The sequence below is a fragment of the Lytechinus variegatus genome, chromosome 8, assembly GCF_018143015.1.
Source record: "Lytechinus variegatus isolate NC3 chromosome 8, Lvar_3.0, whole genome shotgun sequence".
Lineage (NCBI taxonomy): Eukaryota > Metazoa > Echinodermata > Echinoidea > Temnopleuroida > Toxopneustidae > Lytechinus > Lytechinus variegatus.
Window position 1 is genome coordinate 34,698,504 of NC_054747.1, and position 25,998 is coordinate 34,724,501.

General features: G+C 35.8%; 1 long non-coding RNA gene and 1 pseudogene across 1 annotated transcript; both read right to left on the reverse strand.

Moving 5' to 3' along the window:
• Window positions 1-4,066: 4,066 nt before the first annotated feature.
• On the reverse strand, window positions 4,067-7,481 carry LOC121420420. The gene is made up of 2 exons (XR_005970756.1): window positions 6,675-7,481; window positions 4,067-6,604 (listed from the first exon to the last, which is right to left on the reverse strand). It is a non-coding gene; the product is annotated as an uncharacterized LOC121420420 (long non-coding RNA).
• A 5,271-nt stretch (window positions 7,482-12,752) lies between these two features.
• LOC121420421 lies at window positions 12,753-22,222 on the reverse strand (annotated as a pseudogene).
• Window positions 22,223-25,998: the final 3,776 nt, after the last annotated feature.

Genomic DNA, 25,998 nt, shown 5'->3' on the forward strand with positions numbered 1-25,998 from the left:
CAGGAGGGAAAACAGCACTTTATATGTAGCTGATAGAGGAAAATTATTTATCTTCAAGTCAGAGGTTACAAAACAATTAAATGGTTTCCTATAGAGCAGAAACGCCGTATTGCCTATAAATGGGCCTCCAAATTGGCACATTTTCCCATAAATTGACAAAATACGGAAAAGGGGTGGGTGATTAACCCGGGGGGGGGGGCCACTTACATTGACGAGTGGATACCATGCGCGACCATAAAAAAACGTAAAAAGGATGTCCTTTTCACGATAGGGCACGTTACGTACGTAACGTGATAAGGGTGTCAAAAACATAAAAATAATGAAAAAGGGTATCTATTTTGCTAGGAAAATTACGTGTTTAGGGTCGAATTTGCGGGGATGATAAAACAAAATTAAAATGTTTTATAAAGGTTGTCTTTTTTGCCCCAACACTACGTGTTTAGAGTCCTATTTGCGCGAGGTGTAGAAGGTGGGGTCGTACTAAACCAAATAAGGTAAAGCCGACAACCAAATGACCCGTAACAATAAAACATTCCTGTACTTGTTTAGGGGTTCATTTCAGGAATATTTGCCAAGAGTATCGTTTTGTTTCCAATACTTGTTAAGGGTAGGGTTTCACACGCCAATACTTGTTAAGGGGTGCATTTTCAGAATATGGAAATTGTGTGTTTAGGGTGCTTTTCGAGACCCCATGGTCGCGCATGGTATCCACTCGTGAATGGAAGGCCCCCCCCCCCCCGAGTGATTAATCATCCCCCTGATAGATTTAGGCTTCGATTTGTCATTATACTTCTTCATATGAAGCGGGAAGAAGAAAGGTTACTCCGTTTCAAAGTTGATTTAAGACAATAAAAGTGGCTAACGCTTTTTTGTCTCAATGAGGGCTCCGAATTTATAGAGTTCTCCATATATCATGTATATTGGCAAAATATGGAAAAGGGGTATGTGACTTTGGCAAACCCCTGAGGGGTTGACCGTATTAGGCTTTGCTGTCACGGTGGCAGCACTTCTTTGCATTTAGCTGATCCCCCAGTGCTTACAAAACAAAAGTGGTTTACTGCAAATGGGAAACGCCTTTTGCCTCAATATGAGTCTAAAAAAATTGCGAATTTTTCAAGAAATTGGCGAAATACAAAAAGGGGTTGGTGACGTCGGCAGCCCCCCGAGGGGTAGGATTTGTTGTGCCATCACTTCTTTTTAGGTACTGATAGCGAAAAGCCTGCTCTTTTGTCTCCAAATTGTGATTTCATGACAATAAAAGTTGCTTTTCTCTGTAGCAAAAACACCATCTCGTCACATTAGGGGCTCCAAAAAGCAAGATATTTGCACCTTTGACAGGCTCTTGTGGGACGATGATTTAAGGTACAAGTTAAGACATTTACTGTCATGAAGCATATCAATATTCTCGGTAATATACACCCTTACGTGTCGAATGATGACATTTTGCAATAGTTGTTGATGTTAATGGTAAAAAATAAAGATATTAATGCACATGCAAATATGTTACCTGAAACGTGGAAATTGGCATAAACTCTCACATTTTTCGAAAAATATTAACCGGACCGTCCAGAAAACGATTGCAATCGATTTCTAATGTCTAAATCATAGTGACATGCGTATTCATTTAATATTTTCCATTTGTCTGTGAAAAGTGTAAAAATATTAAGGATAAGGCACATCAATTAAGTTTGGCAGCCATCTTGGATTTATGCAAATTAGATGCTTTTCCCCTATTCAGATAGTTTGGGACTTTTAGTATGTTGCATAGGGACTTCACAGAAATACACTGTGGTGAAAAAAACAAAATTATGTTGCAATTCGTTCCAAGTTTGGTCAAATTTTGTGCTAGAACGACTGGGCTAATGCCCTCCGATATAATGCACCGATGTGATTATGTCATTAAATTAACAAGCGTCGTGGTGTAGCGGTTCTGACTCTTGCCTTGTAATCAGAGGGTCGTGTATTCGAATCCCACCATGGCGTAACGTCCTTTGGCAAGGCGTCGATCCACAATTTGCTACTCTCCACCAAGATGTTGAATGGGTACTTGGTCGGATGTGAAGGTCTATAAATGTAGTATGCCTTGCTATTGAGTCTTGGAACTCTTTTGGAATGCTCCCAAGGGAGTGGAGAAGGTGCATACATTGTACGCGGGCATACCAGGATCCGATGACCGGGGAAATAACATATCTTTAAGCGCTTTAGAGACGTTGTTCCGATGTAATTAGCGATATATAAAAGCGGAATATTGTTATTATTATCACATTAGATAATAATGATGGTAATAGTGATGTCTTATTGAGCGCACAAACCGTCCAGAGACGCTCATGGCGCTAGCGCAGTAAGAGTTCCTTTGGATATACCTAAATACATATAACAACTCCAATTATAAATGTAAACGAATTAAAACAAGAAGAGAGAGATCTTAAGTTACTGAGGTACAGATTTGCCCCACCCATCTACATCCTGGTGGGGTCTGGTGCCCTCTGCTCTGCTTGTATTTCATAATTAAGATGTATAAGATATTGTAAAATATGTCGTATAGACATTTAACCACATCTGCACATGTTGTTGTTTTTTGTTAAGTTAAGTATCTCTTCTTGTTTCTATTCTTACTCTCTCTCTCTCTCTCTCTCTCTCTTTCTTTCTCTCCCGATTAACCCCTTTTCAGTATGTTTAGGTCAGCCCACCACTCTCTGACTCGGACTCCACTTTCTATCTTATTTTACACCTCGTCTCACTATCACACACACACACACCCTCATACAGACTCACATGCCCAAAACGCTTTCACCCACCAAAATAACTAGGTCTTACCACTAGCATAACTAGCGTTCGACAGGAGGTGGAGGAGGTCTGATGGCCGAGTATTACCGTTTGACCTTTATTTTCTTTTCAGATCCTCTTTCATTTTTTCCCCGGGAAAGTGCTTCCAGAAGTGACAGTGCTAATTGATTACTCCTCTTGTAAGATAGTTAATAGAATTTGAAGTTTTTTTTTTATTTGTGACATCATATACGAGCAGCTGTCTCATATGTTATGTAATATTAAACCCATAAAGTTCACTTTTTAAAAATGGTTGAAAATAATTTAGTTTTTTTCATAACTAGTAGTGAAATAATTTAGTAATATATTAAAGTTAAAACATAACCCATTGTCAAATTTAGGAGAAAATGACATTATCACGGATTTTTTTTTTAATTCATGATACATGTGAAGCTGCTCATATGTGACGTCATAAATAAAAATGTTCCAATAACTTTCAACTTTTGATGGATTTTCCTCTAAACTTCACCGATATGTTATTATTTATTTTTGCAATTTTTATAATATACTATTTGTTAGTGTGAACTTCCCCTTTAATTCGGAAGTCCCAAATGTGATGACCAAGCTTTGTCTTCTTGTTATTCCTTTTTTCTCGCTTTTCAGAATAATAATCAAACCGAGATGATTTTGACTTATTTGAGCATTGTAATTTTTTTTATTTGGGGAGAATATTGTGATATCAGTTCTCTGTTTTGTTGGGTTTTTTTTTACACATTTTGCTATCATGTTCTTTCAAATTATGAGTGTATTTTCCGTTCTGAAAGATCCGCCGAATTGTAAATCTGAGGATGATTTACCTCCAATGATTTTGAATGCATTTGCTTTAAATAATGAAAATACGTTGAGGATGTAGGCCTATAGTCTTAATAAGAAAATATAGTATTTTAATCAACATGTATACGGTATTGTTAAACACATTTGCACATGTTCGTTTGTTAATAAATCTTCGTCTCTCCTCTTGATTCGCTTCGTACATACACACACTCCCCCCCCCCCTCGTTCTCTCTCTATCTTTCTCTCCCGATTAACCCCTTTTCCGTAAGTTTAGGTCAGCCCACACTCGATAACTCCATTTTCTATCTCAATTACACCAGTCTCGGTATCTCTCTCAAACACGCGCGCACACCCCTACTCCCAAACACACAGACACACACAAACCCTTACCCACCCTCACACACACACACACGCACGTACACACACTCAAAGTCAAGGTGGGTGAAATCGAATAGATCAAAACTGATTTTCGGAAGTAGGTTACATAAATTTATTTAAGAGTAAATGCATCGTGCGATATTTGCAAGAGTGTCATAAATAATGACACAAAATGTGATGGTGATGAAAATTGTGGGTAGTTGCAATCGCACTACTTTCATCACCTAGATACCCATACGTTCATTTTCAAATCGTCATCATCATCAATATCGTCTATTTTGCAACAAATAAAATGCTCGTATCTCGAATCGTAGATTAATCATAACACATGAGACCATAACACATTATGTACGCACGCTATCTAGCATATCAATACAATTAAAACCATTAATTTATTAATTGCGCATGCAATATAAAAACTAAAAACGAATATATACATACATACATGTACATATTATATATATGTATACATATATATCTATAGATGACCCAAGCTTGAGAAGTGAGACTTTAGGTCATGCGAATTATCAACAATTTTATTTATAATCTTTACTCAATTTGATTTCAAAATTTATATCGTTTCATAGAGATTTAATTACTATACTTGTAAGAAACAATGCTTTCGTCATCATCCTCCAGCCTACGATATCTATTTCATGAATATCCATATCCATTGTGACATAAATTATATGCGCATTGCCGGAGCGCTTTCCGCTTTCACCACCGAGCAACCAACGTTTGCATTTTGCAATTTTTGCCACTTTCCTAAAGAACGAGATAGGATACGGTCATACTTTCACAATAGTCTGTAATTACAGGTATGTCTTCTTCATTCATATCATTATTTTTTAATCGAATTAACGTTAATTATTTATTATTCATTAATTTATTATTCATTAATTTATTTGTTCATTCATTAATCCGTCATTATGAAACATATTCAACTTGGTGATAATTCATTGATATGCAAAACAAACTTGGATGTTGTATCTCCTTATATTTTTCAGACGCTTCTGACGAAGTCTCAATTAAAAAACGAAAGCTAAAGCAAATCACGGTGTCCTGCGTCATCTGTTGAGTTGGCCTCGCCTCATCTCATTTTATGTATATAATTAATGAGGTTTAAATTTTTCATTGGTTTTAAATGTAATAATATACCTAAAGACTGCCATACCTCATAATAGCTGATGGTTTATCTTGCACATGTTTAGATATACGGGACCGTTAAAATGATATGAAAAATAACAAGATTTGGGAACATTATCGTCAAAAGTCGATTTGAAAGCCCTATCATTTTCACTCCATCGTCATAGCGACATAAAGTTATTATACCAGCTAGGGCGATTCAGAATAAATGACAAGACACCTATATTGTCACTATGATGACACGTAACCCTTTTGAAGTTGAGTTGTCAGGTCGACTTACAGAGTATAAAAAGAGGAATTATCATCCTGATATCAAGTCGGAGTTATTAAAATAATTAATTAATAACACAATTACTAAAATATAACTAAATAAAAAACGAAATCTATAGAGGTGTGACAAGAATCGTTAAAATGGAGGTATGCATTCTTTTCATTTTTGTTTTTAGATGTCGATATTTTTTATAGCAGCTGTTGTAACCAAATGTGGATTAAATTACTCAATTTCTTCTTTTTTATTCAAACTTAATGATAAAGGAAACTATCTTTATTATTGTAGTTATAGCATAAAACTATGTGCCTGTTGATTATTTATATAATAAAGTCAGTGGTGAAATTGATTTTTTCTGAGAAAAATACATTTTCTAATCGTATAAACAAGACATATGAAAATCTACAAGTAACTTCACAAAATGAAAATAAAGAGTTTTCCGAATGGAATGTCGTCCCATATATCCAAAGCCGTGCATTGCGATGTGGGGTTTATTTTCTTCTTAGTTGTTTTTTAAACAAATACCTTTAGAGAAAATCTACCATCTCATAAACATCAAGTAAAAAAAATTGTACATAAAATAAATTGATGTGGCGTTTTCAGCTAATGGTAGCTGTTGCAATAATCACTTCAAAGTTCAAGCACGATATCACCAATTTCAAACGTTCACATATACACGGAAAATAAAGAGTTGTGGGAATTTACACGTGGGATGCCCTAAAAAAGTTTTTTTTAAGTAACACGAAATATGGAGTTGGGTAGACTGATAGAACCTTGATATTATTTTCAGCTAAATCAAACTAGTCAATCACCCAATATTTTACTAGGTAACAATGTTAAACGCATCATGACCAAACTGATACAAAATCACATACATGTATACAACATGGATGATTCCACGTCTATTTCTACAACAAAAGTGAGTGAAAAAATGTTACAAAACTTGTTGATATTACATAAAGTTGTTTTTAAGTTACACATATTTACTTTGTGCAGCACTGATGACATTTTTCTTGCGATTAATGATATATCCTTATATGTAACCGACTTAGCACGTGTTCCGGTCATGCCTAAATAGAGTGCACCGAAGTGATGACGTCACAATTTTTTTTGCATTTCAGAATTTTTTATATCACATTTTGTAGAGCATGATGTAATACCTTCACTGCCCAAATTTGGTGCGAATCAGTCCATGGGGGCCTGAGATATGACCTCATGAATACATAATTAGCCCCATTGAAGTCAATGTATTCATGAGGTCTTATCTCAGGCACCCATTGACCGATTCGCAATTATAAATTTTGGTATTGGGGGCGGGGGGTCATCATGCTCTATTAAAATATGGTATCATAAATGCTGAAATGCAAAATTAAGGACGTCACTCTTCGGTATAAGCGAACAAACATTTATATACACCAATATGAGAAGAATGCCGTGCATAGATACAAGCATATATTTACATGGAAAATATATATGTATATTTACTACATTAAAAGCTATACTAATTATTCATTATTAAATTTAACGTATGTTTAAATGCATCCTCACAATAGCTCCACAAATAATAAAAAAAAACATCTAATCCACATATTTTAAGAAAAAATGAACGCCACCACCACCACACTTTTAAAGTTAATAATTGAATCCAATTTTTTGTTTAATTCCACGTTGTTTTCTTTTACATCTCGTTTCCTTGGTAAACGAATTAAGAACTGCGGGATCATGTAGGAAAGTAGAAATACAACGGGAAATCCATACACGTGTGTTTTACATCCTTTCAAGGGATTTAACGCCGTCCTCCGCAATTCGCTGCCACGGGGAAAGTGCCATTTACTAAATTCTATAAACTGTTGTGGTTTTGGTGATACGAATCTGAGACGCATTTTAGTGTTAATTGGATGTATTTCACAATTTTAAATGAAAAGGTCTGATACCCACCAAATACAAAATGCACTTTTTTATTATTAAAGGTCAAGTCCATCCCACAAAGATGTCGATTTTAATAAAATAAGAGTTTTGAAATTCTAAAGTTTCTCAAAACATTATGCACAACTCAGTGATATGCAAATTAGAGAGTCGATGATGTCTATCACTCATTATTTTTTGTTTTAGATTTTTGAATTATACACTAGTTCAATTTTTACAGAATTGGCAATGATGTAAAACTTGACTGAACCACAAATTGTTAAACAGTGTTAATTCCACTTGTTCAGGGTGGAATAAAATTCGATTTCACATGACAAGCGGGAGAACATAAGAATATTTCATACAATAACATAAAAAAATAGTTAGTGGGTACCGTCATCAGTCCCCTCATTTGCATACCAACAGGATGTGCATATAGATTTAGCGAAATTTTAAAATGTCATAACTTTCTTATTTTACATCAGATTTTGATGAAATTTTCAATATTATGCTTTTTGAATTTTTCTCTTTTTAATCAGCTCAACTTCCTGTTGGGGTAGACTTATCCTTTAACAAAAATCTCCGGCATGCATAGAAGGGGTTGAAAATTCAGATGCAGTCTTATGTGTAGCACCTTGATATGCAATCATTTACATGTATTTTGTGCATGTTGTAAGAAGAGTGGTTAAAAGATGTCGATTTAAACAGATAAAAAATATACAGAAAAGGGATAATAGAAATCGTGAAAAAGTGCCTTGAAGCTGTAACCACACCGATACCTAGTTATTTGATGATACCACACACACTTATACACACATTCTACACCCTAACACATAGGCTCTATACATGATAACCATAATATACACAATTCTCCATTCAATATGTTCATTGGTTAGGCATACAACACAAAGGTTTATATTTGGCCTCTAAAATGCCCAATTAAGATAATTTTTGCATGCGCATTTCGAACAGTCCATTTGAACTCTTAGCCTTAATATACATTCTTCAACATGATTATTCATAGAAAGACAAAATATAATATTTGTGGTCCATTCAAATAACATATACGATAACATTTCATTCGTCTATCGAAAATCTTTTTTCTATACATGAATGGGGGACCGATAGCCTTTAGGCTAAAACTACATTTTATCATATATGCGTTACAAAATATTAATATTGGTATAAAATATCAATGTAATAATGCATCAGTATAGGCATTTAATAAGTAGTTGAATAACAATAATGATGAATATAATAAAAATGGTTATCAATGGAAATCATACCAAAAACATAAATAATAATCGAATCGATAATAATTCAATGTATATTTATGAATTTATACATGATGACATCCAAGGTTTCATCATCTAATTATTTTCTTCACGGCCGTACTCAGCGCAGGGGCAGTTGCCCCAAAGAATTTTTGTGAAAACATAGTTTCGTTTCACCAAATCTTAGTGTCACTATAAAAATGCAACGCACCCTTCGCTCCCTCGAACTTTCAGAATATGTTAATGCGTATCTTAACCCTCAGGTAAAAAAAATAAATAAATAGTACAGTCATGCATCTAAAAGCAAGGGCGTAGGCTGGTTTGAGCACGGGGAGTTGCACTTCCTCGGAAGGAGGAACTAAAGTTTGGAAAATAAGCTGCTGAAAGCATAAGAATTGAATTGAATTTATTAGAACGTCACTGGAAATTGCCAATATTTTTTCAAAACCAGAAGTATAAGAAAGGATACGAATCTCGTTTTGCTTGCCAGTGTCGGAACTCCTCAGCCTCATTATAAGGGTACACGTGCACCCAGTGCGGCCCAGCCTACGCCCTTGAGACGTAACAAAATAAAGCGATCTCATTATATTCATCTCTTCGAAGGGATGTAAGAGGTCCAAGATCTCGTCTTCCGATAACTTCCCAAGATCGTTATCTCCGTTATCTCGACATCCCAGTGACACTTTCAAGGATCCTTAGCACCCCTTTATAAAGAGGATAATTTTCACTCTATCGAAAAACGACATTTCTTTCCTCCAGGCATGTCACCATAAGGGACCGTTCAGGTTTGCGGATAGAACGCACTGTGTACGACACTTGGTACTTATTTCCTCTTGAGGAAACCAAACAACCCCTTTTGCCTAGAAGCGTCATCCGAGTCCATCTGCACGACGTTTGATGCGCCATTGCCTTTGGCCTTGTTATTGTCTCTTATCACCAGATTCTCATCGGCACACTGCAGCATTGTCTTCAGCATGCGCAGGAACTCCAAACGCCGTTCGAAGCAAGGTTCGTTAGGGTCCTCCGTGAAGTTTTCCACGAAGTAAATCTTCTGGTCCAAGGCACCCATGCCGGTGGCCTGGGCTTTGATGGTGTCCTGTCTATCGCCAACGTTGCGTGCATGGGTGAACACAATTGCTGGGTGAGAACCTAATATTAAACAAACGAGCAAACCTAAAAATTATGATAAACCCGGATTCATAAGAAATTGAAATACTTTTGCAGTTATAGAATAGCATTTAAATCATTATTCCCTGATCTGACCGACTTCCTTTGGGGACTGCAGCATGGTGCCGTCCACTTCCTAAAGCTCTTGTGAGCAATGAGCTTATCGGGCCTGTCCCTTAAACTATTGGTGAACGGAGCAGCATGCAGGAGGGCACCAGCCCATTAGGATTTAGCTGGAATTCCAGTGAGTGATAAAAATGGCGTACTCATTTTTAATTGTGTATTTGAAGGTCTATTTGTAGAATCTGTTCATATTTGTAGTTGTCAGTCCACCATTAATTACCATTTATTTCATCTTGATGTTTCAATTTGCTTTGGAAGAATACGGGAATTTTGAGATTGTTCGTGAGTGGGCCTCATCCTGAAGGCCTGTGTTTAATAAGATATTGGTGTACCTCGAATTCAAATTGCCAACTCAAATAATTCTTGATTGTCTCGTGAGCTCGTGTCAGCAGGGCCGTAACACAGCTTTGCATGTAATCACCCTCGGTAGCTCTCTATCATTTGCGGTGGATGACGATTCTATCGGGGGGTTATTTGGATTATGATTGGACGGGGGTGTGAGGCTCGGGGCTTGAAAGCCTTACCCATTTCTTATGCAGGGTTCCCACAGAAATTTGAAAAGAATTCCATGACTTTTCCATGACTGAATTGCTGCTTTTCATGACTTGCCTCCTGGCACGGTTTCCAAAATCAGACACAGCAGAGTATGATAAATAGGATGAGAGAACTTTGCAATTCACGGCAAAACGGAAAGCTGCCATAGCCATGAGGTAAATGCAATTCCATGACTTTTCCATGACTTTTCACAAATTTTCCAAGTTCCATGAATTTTCCCTGACTTTCCAGGACAATTTTTTCCAGGATTTCCCATGACCGTGGGAACCCTGTTATGGTTATTTGACCATGAACAGGTACCTATGTCTAAGGATTTTTCTCAAATACAGACCCATGTCTAAGGGTTTTCTTTAAAATATAAACCCATTTTCCAGATTAATTCTTTGAACTTGGTCAGGCCGTAAATTCCCGGAAAATCCCGGGATAGATCCCCGCATCGCGGCTGCATCCGTTGATATCCATGCAACCCAAATAGGCCTATATGAAAATGCAAAAAAAATGCATGTGCTTGCATGCACTATGTATGTACGGTACTGTATACGGTCGACTAAGTGTGCCAGATACGCATAGAGTGACGTACCCCGGTGCCCATTGCTATCGTACTAAGATGTGGAAATACTGCAGGTAGAATCTACTCATTCCAGGGTCCCGGCTACTCGTACTCTCAACTGTGACTAACAAAGACATTTCCGGGGCTTTTTCAGGAGATTCTTAGAATTTTTTTCAGAAACGGACCTCATGATAATTCAGTTGAAAATATGAACAATGAAGAAATGACTAAGGATTTCTTGCAATAGCAAGACCCATGTTTAAGATTTTTTTTCAGAAAACGACCGACTGGAGCGGCACATCCCCGTATGGCGATATATAGAGGCGAGTCCCCCCCCCCCTCCGATTCTATATCGTGACTTTTTTGTTGTTGTTGAAAGATCGCCAGGATCACCATGGTGCCGCGACTAGTTAAAATGGTAAGATCATGGTAAGATTGGGCATACATGTAGATAAGACACGTTTAAGAGAGAAAATAAGTAAAACATTCATTACCAAATTCCTTACGAGTCGCCTTCACAAAGTCCGGTAGAAACTTTTCTAGTGCGTTGACAGGTTGTCTTGCGCTGCAGAGTAAGAGAACATTATCAGGACAGAAATTACAATATTTGGCAAGACACAACCAACATGACCAATAGAAATAGGAATTACATATCTCTTTATAAAAATGATCGTTTATCAAGTTAGAAAATAAAGATGAAGATGATTATGATATAACCAAGACTAATTGTAATAATTACAGTAATGGTAACAATAATCTATAATTAATAAGTATAATAGCAAGTATATAGAATAGAAAACATAATTAGCGTTATATTTATTGTAATTATTGATATTATTATATTATTAGTGAAAATTATAAATAATACAAATGATAACAATAAAACTACAATATGGAAATACAATACGTGACATTAATTGTAATGAATATTCTTTTTAATGCTACAGTACAAGTTTTTTCTTTGACATTTTAAGTCCAAGATAGTACTTACTCAAAGACCAGGATCGGAAAATCGACTGTTCCATCCAAGAGTTTACTTTTTCCTTCTAAAGAAGAAAGAAACGGCAAAAAATACGCAAAAAAGTCCAAGAAAGTCAGATGTGAAAGAGCAAAGAGGTTAGTTTAACTTTACACTAGTTATATGCCCACCATGGGTCGTTCTGCCAAACCCCATCTCAAATTACCCTGACGCTGCCCTTTTCATAGCTCTCTTTTTTAAGTTGATTTTATTTTGGCTCTATGACTTACAAATTATATTTAATCACAGATGCAATAATTGTCCTACAAGCTCTGTTTCCTTTTAAAACCCCATTTCTCATGTTTTATTCATCATAATGGAATCACACCATTGTTTGTTTTTAGATATATGTATATCTCAGATTTATTGCTAATTTGCTTCAGTTTTATGTACAATTTTCGGGGTTGTATTGTTTTATTGCAACATTTAACTGTTCATTGTACACATAAAAAATAGAATCGCTTGGAATGAAAATCATTGATATCATTAATGCAGTCCTTGGGGTCGTGGTTGGTCAAGCAAATCATATAAAGAAATGATAATCGAGAAAGATCGGTTATTTTTAAATTGATAAAATTTGTAATGAATTTTGTGTTTAAAGATTCATCAAATAAAGTGAAATTCAGAACTGATTTCAACCTATTTTTTGCAATTTAACCCCACACACCATTTTTTGTGAGAATTGGGTAGAAGGCAGGGACAGCCCTCCCCCTCCAGCCAAATGATATAAATAACTCAAGGTAAGGTATATACGAGTAAGCATTTAGATTACTCACGCATTTGGTTCATGATGTCAGTAATGCATGAAACATCGAGATCTTTCAACCCTCTGTTATCGACCACAGATATATGATCGGTGATTGCAAAAACCTTTGGGATGACGGTGACTCCTCCTATGGAGTGGGACTGGGCCACCTCCACCGCGATGAAATCTCCTAATAAAGAACGGAAGAACCAAACTAAAATATCTACACTGTAAAAAAATGAAGTGCTAAATAAGCACTTACAGTGTGATATCTATACTGTAAAAGTGAAGTGCTACAGTGTTTGTATAGTGACTGCACTACGAGTGCTAATTTGTTTTGTTCAAATTTAAACTAGAAAATGAGTACTCGTAGTGCAGTCACTTTTCAATCAGTGAAAGTGCTAAATTAACATTCATTTTTTTACAGTGTAAAGATAAACCCATTGGCCCGTATTCTGAACTCGGGTTTAAATTAAACCCTGGTTTAAAGTTGTGATTTAACTATGGAGAGCCAATTGGAGCACAAATCCCCTTACACTGTGAAAAATGAAGTGCTAATTTAGCACTTACAGTGTTTGTATAGTGACTGCACTACGAGTGCTGATTTTCTAGTTCAAGTTTAAACTAGGAAATGAGCACTCGTAGTGCAGTCACTTTTCAGGCACTGAAAGTGCTAAATTAGCATTCTATTTTTTTTTCAGTGTAAAGATAAACCCATTGGCCCGTATTCTGAACTCGGCTTTAAATTGCACCCTTGTTTGAAGTTGTGGTTTAATTATGGAGAGCCAATGGGAGCACAAATCCCCTTACAGTACAAATCCAATTTATTAAGTCATATATGGCACCTAAATTGTTCGCAATTGTCTGGGAATGATAACTGAAGTATTTTTCATCGTTATGAAACAAAATAGTAAAAATAAGAAATATACATTAAAACAGAATTTTTGACATTTTTGTCTTCCCATAATTTTAGCACAGAGTTAGACCGTGGAGTAAGTTAAACCTAACTTCAGAATACGGGCCATCAAATGTAGACAAGGGTTTCGTGTTCATTTGATTGGAATATTGGACCCGGTAACATAAACATTTGCTATCCATGTCAATGTAATATAGGCCAATCAGGGCAATAGTTGCATTGTATATTGATAAAAACACCAATATCAACCAATTAGAATCGATATAAACCCCTCAAAAGAGTTCTGCAACTCAAGTTTGAGTGCTAATAAATTTCTTAATGTGCCATCATCAGATGTAAAAGTTGTATAATTGGAAAGTATGATTATTCCTCTTTACGATCATGTGTCTTTTGTAATGCTTGTGTTATCAGGAAATACGCAGAAATGATAAATATGCAGTATTGTAAAAAATGAAATGTTGCAAAATGCGTCGTTTTCAATAGCGAATTTCCAATTGTTTCGAGGATGGACCGAGTGCATTCACTGTCACCTGCATGGTAGAAATTTTATAGAAATGGAGACTCTTGTTAGAAATCAATGTATTTTGCAACATTTCACTTCTCACTTTTCTCAATGTTCAGGGTGATTGAATATTCCATGATTACGTAATCACAGCAAATGGCATGTAAAGAGGAATAATTCAGCTTTGCAATGATACCAGTTTCATCTTTTATACTTCATTAATCAAAAAGATATCATCCCCAAAACTGAGTTGCAAATTTTTTTTTGAGGGGTTTATAAACCTATAGCTCATTAAAAGCCTCCATGTCACGTGGTCCATATCAGACACTTTGATTGGTGGAGCTTCCACAAGAAGGGGAAAATTGATCAATTAGAGAAATTGTTTCAGCTCTGTTATCTCACAAAATGAATTTCAAAATAAATTTTTAAATAATGAAAATCATGGAATGGATTTTTTTTATGATCACCAAGCGTAATTTTGATCTGTTTTTTTTTTATACCTTTTAGAGAATAGGTGAGAGATCTCACAAGAGATGACTTCCCGGCATGCGTCACTCCGAATACTCCTAATCGGGTCACCTTGGGCCAACTTCGGTCTTCTTTTTTCTCCAAGTTGGAAAATTCTCCGGGTTTTGTAACCCCGTAGTTTCTCGGCCAGTTCGTTGAAGTCACCTACGGGAAGCAAAAGTAAACTGCGCGTTAAACCCATTTTGGACATAGCACAGTGAGACAAAGTGTGACCACATAGTAGACTATGTAAATGTCTAATTCACACTGTCAATATTCTTCGATTTAAGTGTGAAGACAATTTTCATATTTCTCCTCATTGTCCTGTTAAAAAAGGAGTTTTATTTTGCCCTGAACATGTGGAATAACCACTGTTTAACAACACGTAATGATTCAGTCAAGTTGGTCTTTACTGTCAAATCTATAAAAATTGAAATATTGTATAGTTCAAACAATAAAAAACAAAATAAATAGTGAGTGAGGGACATCATCAATTCTCTCACTGAGTTGTGCTTACAACTACTTTGTGAAAAAAGCGAAACATTGAAATGTCATAACTTTCTTATTTTACATCCCATTTTGATAAAATCTTCACCATTATGCTTGTCTGATATTTCTATATTGATTCAAATCAACATTTTTCTGAGGTGGACTTTACCGTTAACAGTGTGAAGGTGCTTTGCAATATGACTGATTTTCACACTGCGAATACAGTGTGGCACATTGGGCTCTTTCCAGCAGTGATTGCTATACAAATTATAATCACTTACAATTTTGATCTCTGAAATGAATAGCATGCCTTTCAAATATTTACACAACACCTCAGCATGGTTGTGAAACGAAGGCTCAAATACACTTTCATGTTTTATAATAATTGTACTATTAGCGAGATTTGATTACACCACCGTGATGGATAGATATGACTAGATTTCCATGGCCTATGAATTGCTGTCGATGAAAAAAAAATATTTATTATTTTTTTGTTATTATTTATTATTTTCATGTATTATTTTATATTTATTATTTTTTAAGATTATTTTATTATTTATTGTTTTTGGGGATTATTTATCATTGATTATTTTTCTATTATTCAAAAAGTTATTTATTAGTGATCAAATAATTTCTTAAATCGTATGATCAAACCAGACGTTTTTGATATAATGATATTTGTGCTATTTCAAATACGCTTTTTTATTCATTAGGGTGTAACAAGTGGTGTTAATTGCATATCACCCCTTTCAGATAGTAACGAGTATTATTATGGGTATTTGTATCAATACGATCTTCCTTTCTTACCCTGAAATGGGGCTAAGGGCTCGATCTGGTCTACGTCTGTCTCCGTCTGCTGATTCTTTCGTTCTGTATTGTGACGTCATAAACAAAGTGATTTTTCATATAAATGGGGAAGTTCGCACCAGCAAATAGTATATCGTAAAAATAGCAGAAAATATAATGAAAAAATATTGCCGAAGGTTTGAGAAAAATCAATAAAATACTGAAAAAGTTATTAGAATTTTGATTATTTTATTTGTGACGTCATATGCGAGCAGCATTCCTACAAAGCGAATGGTAAAAAATCAACGAAATGTCAATTATCAGAAAATACCGTACCTTTTTATATCTATAGACAAACAATTTCACGCCCGATCAATCATCAAGAAAAGAAAACAAAGATAGTCATTAGGGTCCATTGAAAAATGAAATTCATGTGTTTTATATTGCATAACATATGTTGCAGCTGCTCGTTAATGACGTCACAAATCCAAGATTTAAGATTCCAATAACTTCCTTAATCTTTAATGGGTTTTCCTCAAACTTTCACCAATATTTAGTATTATTTTTTAAATCTTTTTTACAACAGTTTCTTCGACAGGATAACCTTCCCCTTCAGCTACTCCCTTTTTTTACATTGCCTCAGCTCTCTATTTTTTACATATGATTTGTTGCATTACCCCCACCACATCACATAGCCTCCATTCACAGAATTCGTAATTTCTTCAAAGTTAAGTTATTTTATTCACACCTATCATCCATCACATTCCACATGTTTAGTTTCACTCTTTGGGGTTGTTTTTTATTCCCTATCGCGCCAATTACAATTCTTAAACATGAAAGAACTTTTGAATAATTTTCTTTGACGAGGAGGGGAGAGGTGGATAATGAGCATTTGAAAGGGTCAACAAACGATCGCTTTAGGTAGCATTTGATTTTCGGCTCTTGTTCATTGCTAAAATACAAAAATATTCTGCACATGCGCAGAATGACAAACCTTGAATATAACATAATTTCATGCCTCGAAAATGGGCTTCACGGACAGTGCCTCTCCAATCGTAATCTTCATAGTATACCGCCTTTATTCAATAAACTAAACAAAATGGTGTAAACAATGGGAAAATTTGTATTGTCGTGTTTCTTCCAAAAAAGTTTAGATCTTCCTATGTTTTATTTCACTTACTTTTCCATAATAGATAGGCGATGCTCAATGCGAAAATGACGATTAGGAGAATCAGAAATATTGCGATAACCGCTTTCGCTCCGCCAGAGAGGCCCTTTTCTGTTGATTAAAATTTTTTTTAAAGAAGAAAAAAAGAAACGAGAAGAAAAATAAAAAATAAAAACAAAATGAGACATTTGATTATGATATTAAACTTGTGCAGAAAATGAATGTTGAAATAAAAACCTTCATATTTCTGACTTAATGCATTTTAGCGCGGGCGTTCCACAGGAATGTTTATGAGCACCTCATCTGCGCATGGAGGTTGGCGGTGTGATCGACTACTGTATCCCTCATCAGAATTTTACGTCTTGTGTAAAGTGTAATATTCGCGTCAAAGGTAGTTTGTCATATCTCGAGAAAAAATAATGTTAGATATAAATGATCACAGATTATTGTAGGCATATAATGATAAAGATTGATTTCGAATTTTCTGAAGTATTGAGGCAGCTGGACGTATTAATCTACATCACCTTCTGTGTCAAATGGCATTCATTAACCTATTCAATCTACATCAAAATATCTAATATTTTGATCATGGTTTGCTCTCTCGCAATTATGTACAGCGCTGTGTTAACGATTTTCATTCGTGGGGGATGCTGCCGATGGACAATACAGTAAGAACCCCTTATTAAAATTTCGGGGATGCTTCCCAAGGGCCATGATTATTTATACGCCCATTGCCACCTAGATATCATTTACATATACGCCAATATCATGATTTTTTTTCTTATACTGGCGCGATATAACATCTACTCATTAATCTGCAGATATGCCGCCGTCAGAACGGAGAAATATCAAAATCCCAATTTTTTGTCCAGTTTTTCTTCTTTGAAAAAGTTATAGCATGTATGGTACTGAGGTTTATTCAAAATCTTGGTTCTCGGTACGGTGGTCAAAACTTTAAATAAAAACAATGGAGCTTAATTTACTCACTTTCTGGATACTTTACCGTTACCAGTAATGTTGATGTTCCGTTTACACTCTCACCAGTGGCTTTACAAACAAAGTTCTCTCCAATCTCGTTTCGAAATACCTGCAAGTTTTTTTTAAGAGAAAGCAGAGGTAAAGGTGAGTAAAATGTGAATTAGCCGTGACATCAGTCATTTAAATTTTGATCAATATATAAATATAAATATTAAGGGCACCCTCTTTCACCTCAAAAGAGGAGTTATTTTTCTTTCCCCTTTCATTTGTTTTCAATTATCCCCCCCAAAAAAAAAAAAAAAATGAGTCGAAAATTGTCTGTTGTGAGTGTTGTCAGCCCAGGCCACCGTTGACGTCTTGTGAAACTGGGCCGTGATATTCTTTTGTCATCTTTTATTTCTTTGTCTTTAGCCATAACCCATGTTGATGCAAATACACAAAATGCAACCATATTCAATAGTAATCATTGAAGAAAGTTGTATTATCAAAACTTATGAATGTCAGTTTCAACAAATATTTGAACTGAGGGCACAGGTGTAGTGAAAGGATCTTTTACAGGTTTGTATACCATGGCTGCATGTCGTAGATTCTAATAATTGAAGTTTCTCCTAATTTGAATCAATTTCATTCAGTGGGAAAGTGAACAAGTTCCTGAAACCTTGGTACAAAATTAGTGATCGCCAGACGAAGGAACTGGTGCAAGATGTTTACTGGTCAAGGTGGTCTGGTATGAATTATTTAACATGTTCATTGTAGAAATTATACAAATCCCACCAGTATTCATTCATTCATTTATTTCATTTCAACACGGTAAACGAACTTCAGCCAATGGCTGTTCTTCTGAACGTCCGTGTGTACATATTAAAATAACATTACATGTATCAATGTTACAAAGAAAAACAAACAAAACAAGTTTACATCACTCTGGCGTCCAATCTAAATATGCTGAAACTAGTTACTACATTTAAATCCAACTGTGTGATGTAATAAGTGCAATGGCTTATCTTCATAACATCAAATCATAAACTACTGTACATAGTACAGACTGATACGACTCAAAATTCATTGAACTTTGCTAAAAGTCAAATTATCTGGACTATCATTTTCTTTCATGGCTCCTTGCATGGTCATAAATGCGATTATATTAAGGTATATTTCATATTGTAACATAGTGGTTTAAAAGGAGCCAGATTGAGAAGCTTCGCGGGCCGTAAATTGTGAACCTCTGGCACATGGGCCTATTTCATGAGAAAGATACTTCAGTAGTTCATCAGATTTGATTACTTAAAATTGCTTGACTACGCTTCCAGTACGTATCTAATTAGTATATCTCTCTATTTGCCTCATGTAGGGGTCTTGAACTGCCCCCAAAATTGAATATGGCACAAGACGTTTCTTCTTTCAAGGCGGAAAGCTATGGAACAAGTTAGTATCGCACATCCTACCTGAAACTTGTCAAGATAATTAACTTCGGACGACATTAGTTCAACATCTATTAAAATTCCCCCTTACTGCATGCTACCCCACCCCCGCAATCCCCAAACCCACTTTTTTGTTTTTGTTGTATTCGTAATTTGTAGTCGTAAGTTATTTTGTATAGGACTGATTGCATTTTTTAAACGTGTACACTGGACCCCTCAGAAGAACAGTCTGTGGCTGAAGAGGGTCATCAAACCAACGAGTGGAGAATAAATGAAACAAATATATTTCTCACCGTAAACACTGAAACAACGCTAAAAAGTCCATTTTCATCGGGGCCTAAAGGAGTTTCCACCGATGCTCTCTTCTCCCCATCCTGAGCCATCCATGACAGTGTAACGGCTGGTTTCACCTCGTCGACCTTGCATCTGAGCTCAAAACTTTCTTTGACTACTCCTTCTACTTCATATACGCACTTACCGGGCTCGGTTGGCTTGCAGTCCGGGACGACTGGCTCGAGGGGTACTGCTAAGGCTGTTATAATGCAAGTAACATTAAGATAGATGATGATGGTGATACTACTACTACTACTACTAGTAGTAGTAGTAGTAGTAGTAGTAGTAGTAGTAGTAGTAGTAGTAGTAGTAGTAGTAGCAGTACTACTACTACTACTGATAATAGTAATAATAATAATAGTAATACTACTACTACTAGTACTAGTACTACTACTGATAATAACAACTACGATAACGATAATAATGATATTAATAATTCAGTTCATGTTTTAGTGTAGTAGTGATAATAATAATGATAATTTATAATATCAATAATAATAGATACAGTAATGATAATAAACATGATTTTTATAATGCTGACAATACTCTTAATCGGCATAACTATACTATAAAAAAAATATAACAGAAGCAAGAAGTAAAACGTATAGAACGGTCACAGTTTTTTACCATAAACAATAGTGTGATGGGATTCTAAGTTTCCCAATAAATAGCGAAAAGGGCAATTGAGAGCGTTCGATTAATAACTATCACTTGCAATCATAGAACATAGACCGTTTATGAAGATCTTACGTAAGTGCTATTTTTGTATTTAAATGCCAACCAACGTAAGAATGCTAGATTGCTTTAGGAGGAAAATAATATGATTTACGATTGAATTTGACAGTGATTTAATTGATAACCCTTAGGGCCTACTAATATAAGTAATAGTTTGGTTCTATGGTGTTAAACCAAGGGTTGAAGATTGTCATTCGATTAGCGTGGGCAATTTAGAGCGGAGCATTGTCGCCGGAGCAAAAGATTGTCATTCGATTAGCGTGGGGAATTTAGAGCGGAGCATTGTCGCCGGAGCAAAAGATTGTCATTCGATTAGCGTGGGCAATTTAGAGCGGAGCATTGTCGCCGGAGCAAAAGATTGTCATTCGATTAGCGTGGGCAATTTAGAGCGGAGCATTGTCGCCGGAGCAAAAGATTGTCATTCGATTAGCGTGGGCAATTTAGAGCGGAGCATTGTCGCCGGAGCAAAAGATTGTCATTCGATTAGCGTGGGCAATTTAGAGCGGAGCATTGTCGCCGGAGCAAAAGATTGTCATTCGATTAGCGTGGGCAATTTAGAGCGGAGCATTGTCGCCGGAGCAAAAGATTGTCATTCGATTAGCGTGGGCAATTTAGAGTGAAGCAATTGTCGCCGGACCGCTCTAAATTCCCCACGCTAATCGAATGACAATCTTCAACCCTTGGTTTAACACCATGATACCCCCTAAACTTACATCTTAGACAAAATTTAACCTGGAGCAATTGCCGCAGGAGCAATTGTCGCGGGAGCAAATGTTGTGTCACCAATCGTGTATGCACCATGCAGATAGCCATGATCATTCATGGCACAGATTCGAACAACAGATTATCATTCCAAAGGTTGCCCAAACAGGAAATAGACTCGATCGACAGAATATCACGTTATTAGGCCAACATTGCTTTCAAAAAGTCAGGTTTCGATGAATTAATTTCAATTGAGATATACTATAGATATTTTTGACAGATTAGTCGTTTTATTCAGCATTGAATTTAATAAAATTTCGATAATACTGCCGATGATATCTATATATATATATATAATATATATATATATATATATATATATATATATATATATATATATAAAATTACATTACATTTCGCGTGTTGGACACACATAAGACACACAAGAGGTAATGCATTGCAGTTACAATAGAGTTTTTTTCCAAGTATTCTACAATTTTTTCGACGCAAACTTCATGTCTTCGTCATATATATATATAGGAGTATGGAGAACATTAAGCATAAACTGTGACCCGTTGAAACTCTACCACACTCATTTCTGTTTTTAATGAAATTATCAGACGTTACGTCTCAATCAAACCTACCTATGACAGTTAGATTTGTGAAACTTTCTCCTGTCGAATCGTCTTCTAAAACCGGTTTGCATGAATACATCTCTTCATCTTCGACCCGGATATCCGATATGACCATCGAATAATCCGCGGTCATGTTGAACCGCGGTTCCTCATCATTGAACACCTTTCCTTGAAAATACTGCACGGGAACTTTGGGTTCAGCGTCGGGTGCAGTCCGGTTATGCTTGTACCAGTAGACGGCTGTCGGTTTACCCTCGAACCGGCAGGGAAGGGTTATGCTTCTGCCCCTGTAAGCTGTTGCGGTTGGGTTCGTGGTGACTACAAGGGCTGCAAAAAGTCGGGGTGAAGGAGGGTTATCATTGGTGATTTTTTTTCTAGGCCTACGACATTTCCCATTTAGTTCCCCCCCCATTCCAAAATGATTATAAACAAATTATTTTCTTTCATTTTTGTCTAAGAAATTGATAGGAAAGTCAGTATTCCCTTTTTCTTTATCTTGTATGTGGGAGCTTAAAGGGGAAGTTCACCCTGACAAAAAGTTTATTGTAAAAATAGCAGAAAAAATAATAAAAAATATTGCCGAAGGTTTGAGAAAAATTCATCAAATAATTAAAAAGTTATTAGAATTTCAATTATTTGATTTGTGACGTCATATGCGAGCAGCATTCCTACATTGCGAATAGTAAAAAATAAATGAAAAGTCATTTTCTCAGGAAATTGAAATTGGTTTTCACTGTACCTTTTGTATATCAATATACAAATCACTTCACACCCGATCATGAATAGAAAACAAAATTGAGTCATCAGGAGCCACTCAAAATTTGAAATTCATGCATTTTATATTACATAACACACGGGGCAGCTGCTCGTTTATGACGTCACAAATCCAAAATTTTGAACTCTCATAACTTTCTTACTCTTTAACGGATTTTCCTCAAACCTTCACCAATATTTTTTACAATTTTTTCTGCTATTTTTACAACAAAGTTTTCTTCAGGGTGAAGTTCGACGTTAAGTCCTAACCACATGGGATTGGGGGACAGCATGGGATTTTCGAATTCTCCTGGAAAACATGAATTTGTAAACGAAAAAAGGGTTTTACAAAAGACAGCAAATATAAATAAACCAAATAAAATCCAATGAGATTATGTCATGTATCAACGGAATTTCCATTTCAAAGTGTTAACATTTTAGTTTTGTTTAAAAATCGTGGACCTTAGTTTATCATCTATTGTCCATCACTGTCTCTTTGTAAAGTCAACAAAAGCAAAAAAATACTGAACTATGCAGGAAATACTTGCACATAATGATATAATATGTATCATAGACTGATATATTAGATAGCCAAGACATATAGCCAAGCGCGATTGGTCAATTGCGCGTCACGTGATATGATCGAAATCCGTGTATTTTCCCAGCCGGTCCACCTTCGATGAATATATTGACCAACCGGTCCGTGAATATACTTTTCTACGTGTATGGCGCCCTCTTGTGGATTAGATGTTACCAACTAAACGGAAATGAAATATGTGAGACTAAAGTATCTGAACTGGACTCTAACTTAGATCTAGGGCTAGGCCTAAAACAAACTTGATTTGATTAGAAAAGGGCCGTTCACTGCATTAGAGTAGTAGTAGACTAAAGTTACATCTAGATCTATACCAGTTCTATCAATCACTGTGACTATCGTAAACAACAGGCTGCACGCATCGTTAGGCCATTTTTATCTACATCATTAAAGGCTATCTAATATAACAGATATTGACTAATGGGATGTGTAAAAAAATTCTTTGGACCGCCTTAATGATTAATATTTTCCCTCGTGATCATATTTTCCCTCAGCGCTGCGCGCTTCGGGAAAATATAACCCCTCGTGAAAATATAAATCCGGCGGTCCAAAGAATGTTTATATTACACACCCCATTAGTCAATATCTGTATAATATTTGCCCACTGGATATTTATAACAGGTTTCGGAAATTGCGATATTTCCGTTCTTGTTCTGTTTGTACCAAAGTTCATTCTGCGGTAAAAGCATGTACATAGAAAAGATAGGATGGTGTTTTTTTTTCTTGCATGAACATTCATAATAATGATTAGGCTTGCATCCATGCATAACCCTTAATGCCCAGTATAAACTCTGTTTAACATTGAATGCTGATGTTATCACATGAACCTTACAGTAGTTGTTTAACAGTTTTAAAAGCAATGCTGAAGTTATTGAGGATTAAATACTAACAAATAAACTTGGTTGAATTAGATTTTAAACAACTGTTTAAACAACTACTGTAGAAAGGGGCGGATCCGGGATTTTCCAAAAGGTAGGCACATTCTCCAGATGAAAATTTGACATACAGAAAAATAGAATAAAAAAGGTTTTAACCGACAATCAAAGGTCATAGTGTCCGCAGAAAAATTGAAAAGCAAACCAAAAAATTCCTCACTTTCAAAAGGGGGTAAACTTTGGTACATACAGCATATTTATACATTACAAATTTTGATAATAGCTCTCTAAGGGGGGGGGGGGCACGGAAGGACGTACCCCCCCCCCCCCCCCGATCTGCCACTGACTGTAAGGTACATGCTTAGTGGTTATGATGAAAAACCTTTTCCTTCAAATTGTGAATGTTATAAGTAGATCCTATTTGTTTAGAACCATATTTTCTTAGTGATTTTGATTATCTTTAATTCATATAAAAACATGAGTCTATAATTATGTTATGATTATCAGTGGCATATTATGGGTCATGTCATGGGGGTACGGGCAAGGCATTAAGTGCACCTGGGATACGCACTCAAAAGCAAGGAATACTGACCTAATAAAGAAATCTTTAAGGACAATGCTATTAAACGGATATGTATCTCAATGATCAAATAACGCGAGCGCGAAGCGCGAGTTGAAAATTTTGGAAATTTAGATCTAAGAGGGGCAATCTGAGTATATTTTGTAGGTATTCATTAAGACCATAAGTATTTCACCAACGAAATGTTGAAAAATGAAAAATGTTAATATTCAGACCAGAATAAAAGACATTTTAAGGACTATTTTAGGAATTCGAACCGACATATATCATGTATATCACAAATCGACTACTGCGAACGTTAGTACAGGCTGGAAATGTTATATATATTCAGACCTTAAAAGGGGGCAATCAGTTTAAGAAGTCGTGAAAAGGAAGCAGTGTGTCACTACATGAAATTATTTTTTTAAGTGCGAGGAAATATATTTGATGTATATTGACAAAAAACGAAATTTTATTCAAGCTTGCATACACCATTTAATTCAAACAAAAGAATCGGCTAACCCGCTATTCACATGTGTATTATAGCGCTTTATACAGTAGTAGACAACATTGACATAATAGAGTGAAGACAAACAGAAAAAAGTATCATACGTTCAGATATCCATTGCCCCCCCCCCCTTCTCCCCCATCATCTTTCTCTCTCTCTTTCTCTCTCACTCCCTCTCTCTTTATTTTTGTCTCTGTCCCCCTCTTGCTCCACAAATACATTTCGACAGCCCCACCCCGCGCCAATGTGACATTATCAAAACCCTCCAACCCACGCAAGCAGACAATGTCACGTTCTTTGTTGAGCTTTGTGGTGCATTGTGCACATTATGCTTTTGAATGTTCCCATGAACAAACATCAAGTTATTCTTCCGATTAACTAGCATTCTATTAGCTGACATTGGTATTGGAAAAGAAGAGATTTCTTAATTATGGCGATCCACGTCAGCCAAATATAAATCACAGTGGCTATAGTTCACATACATTATAGGACAAATACAGCTTACCAATAGGTGTTTATCATTATCAATATCGACAAATATTTCTTAAAAAAAAAGTAGTTCATTGTTGAAATTGATACGATCGAGATAAATGCCTTTTAATACATTAACAAGAATTATATAAAGTGTCGCATTGATACGTTGCCTAATTATTTCATAATGTTTAAGTGGTGATGGTAGTTATACCGAGTGAGTAATAATAATAAATAATAATAATAACGTTTTTATTTACCCAGGGTAGCCACTTCAGTTAGGAAACTGCTCTACCAGCGGGCCCTGCATAACATAACATGTTATTATTACCCTTC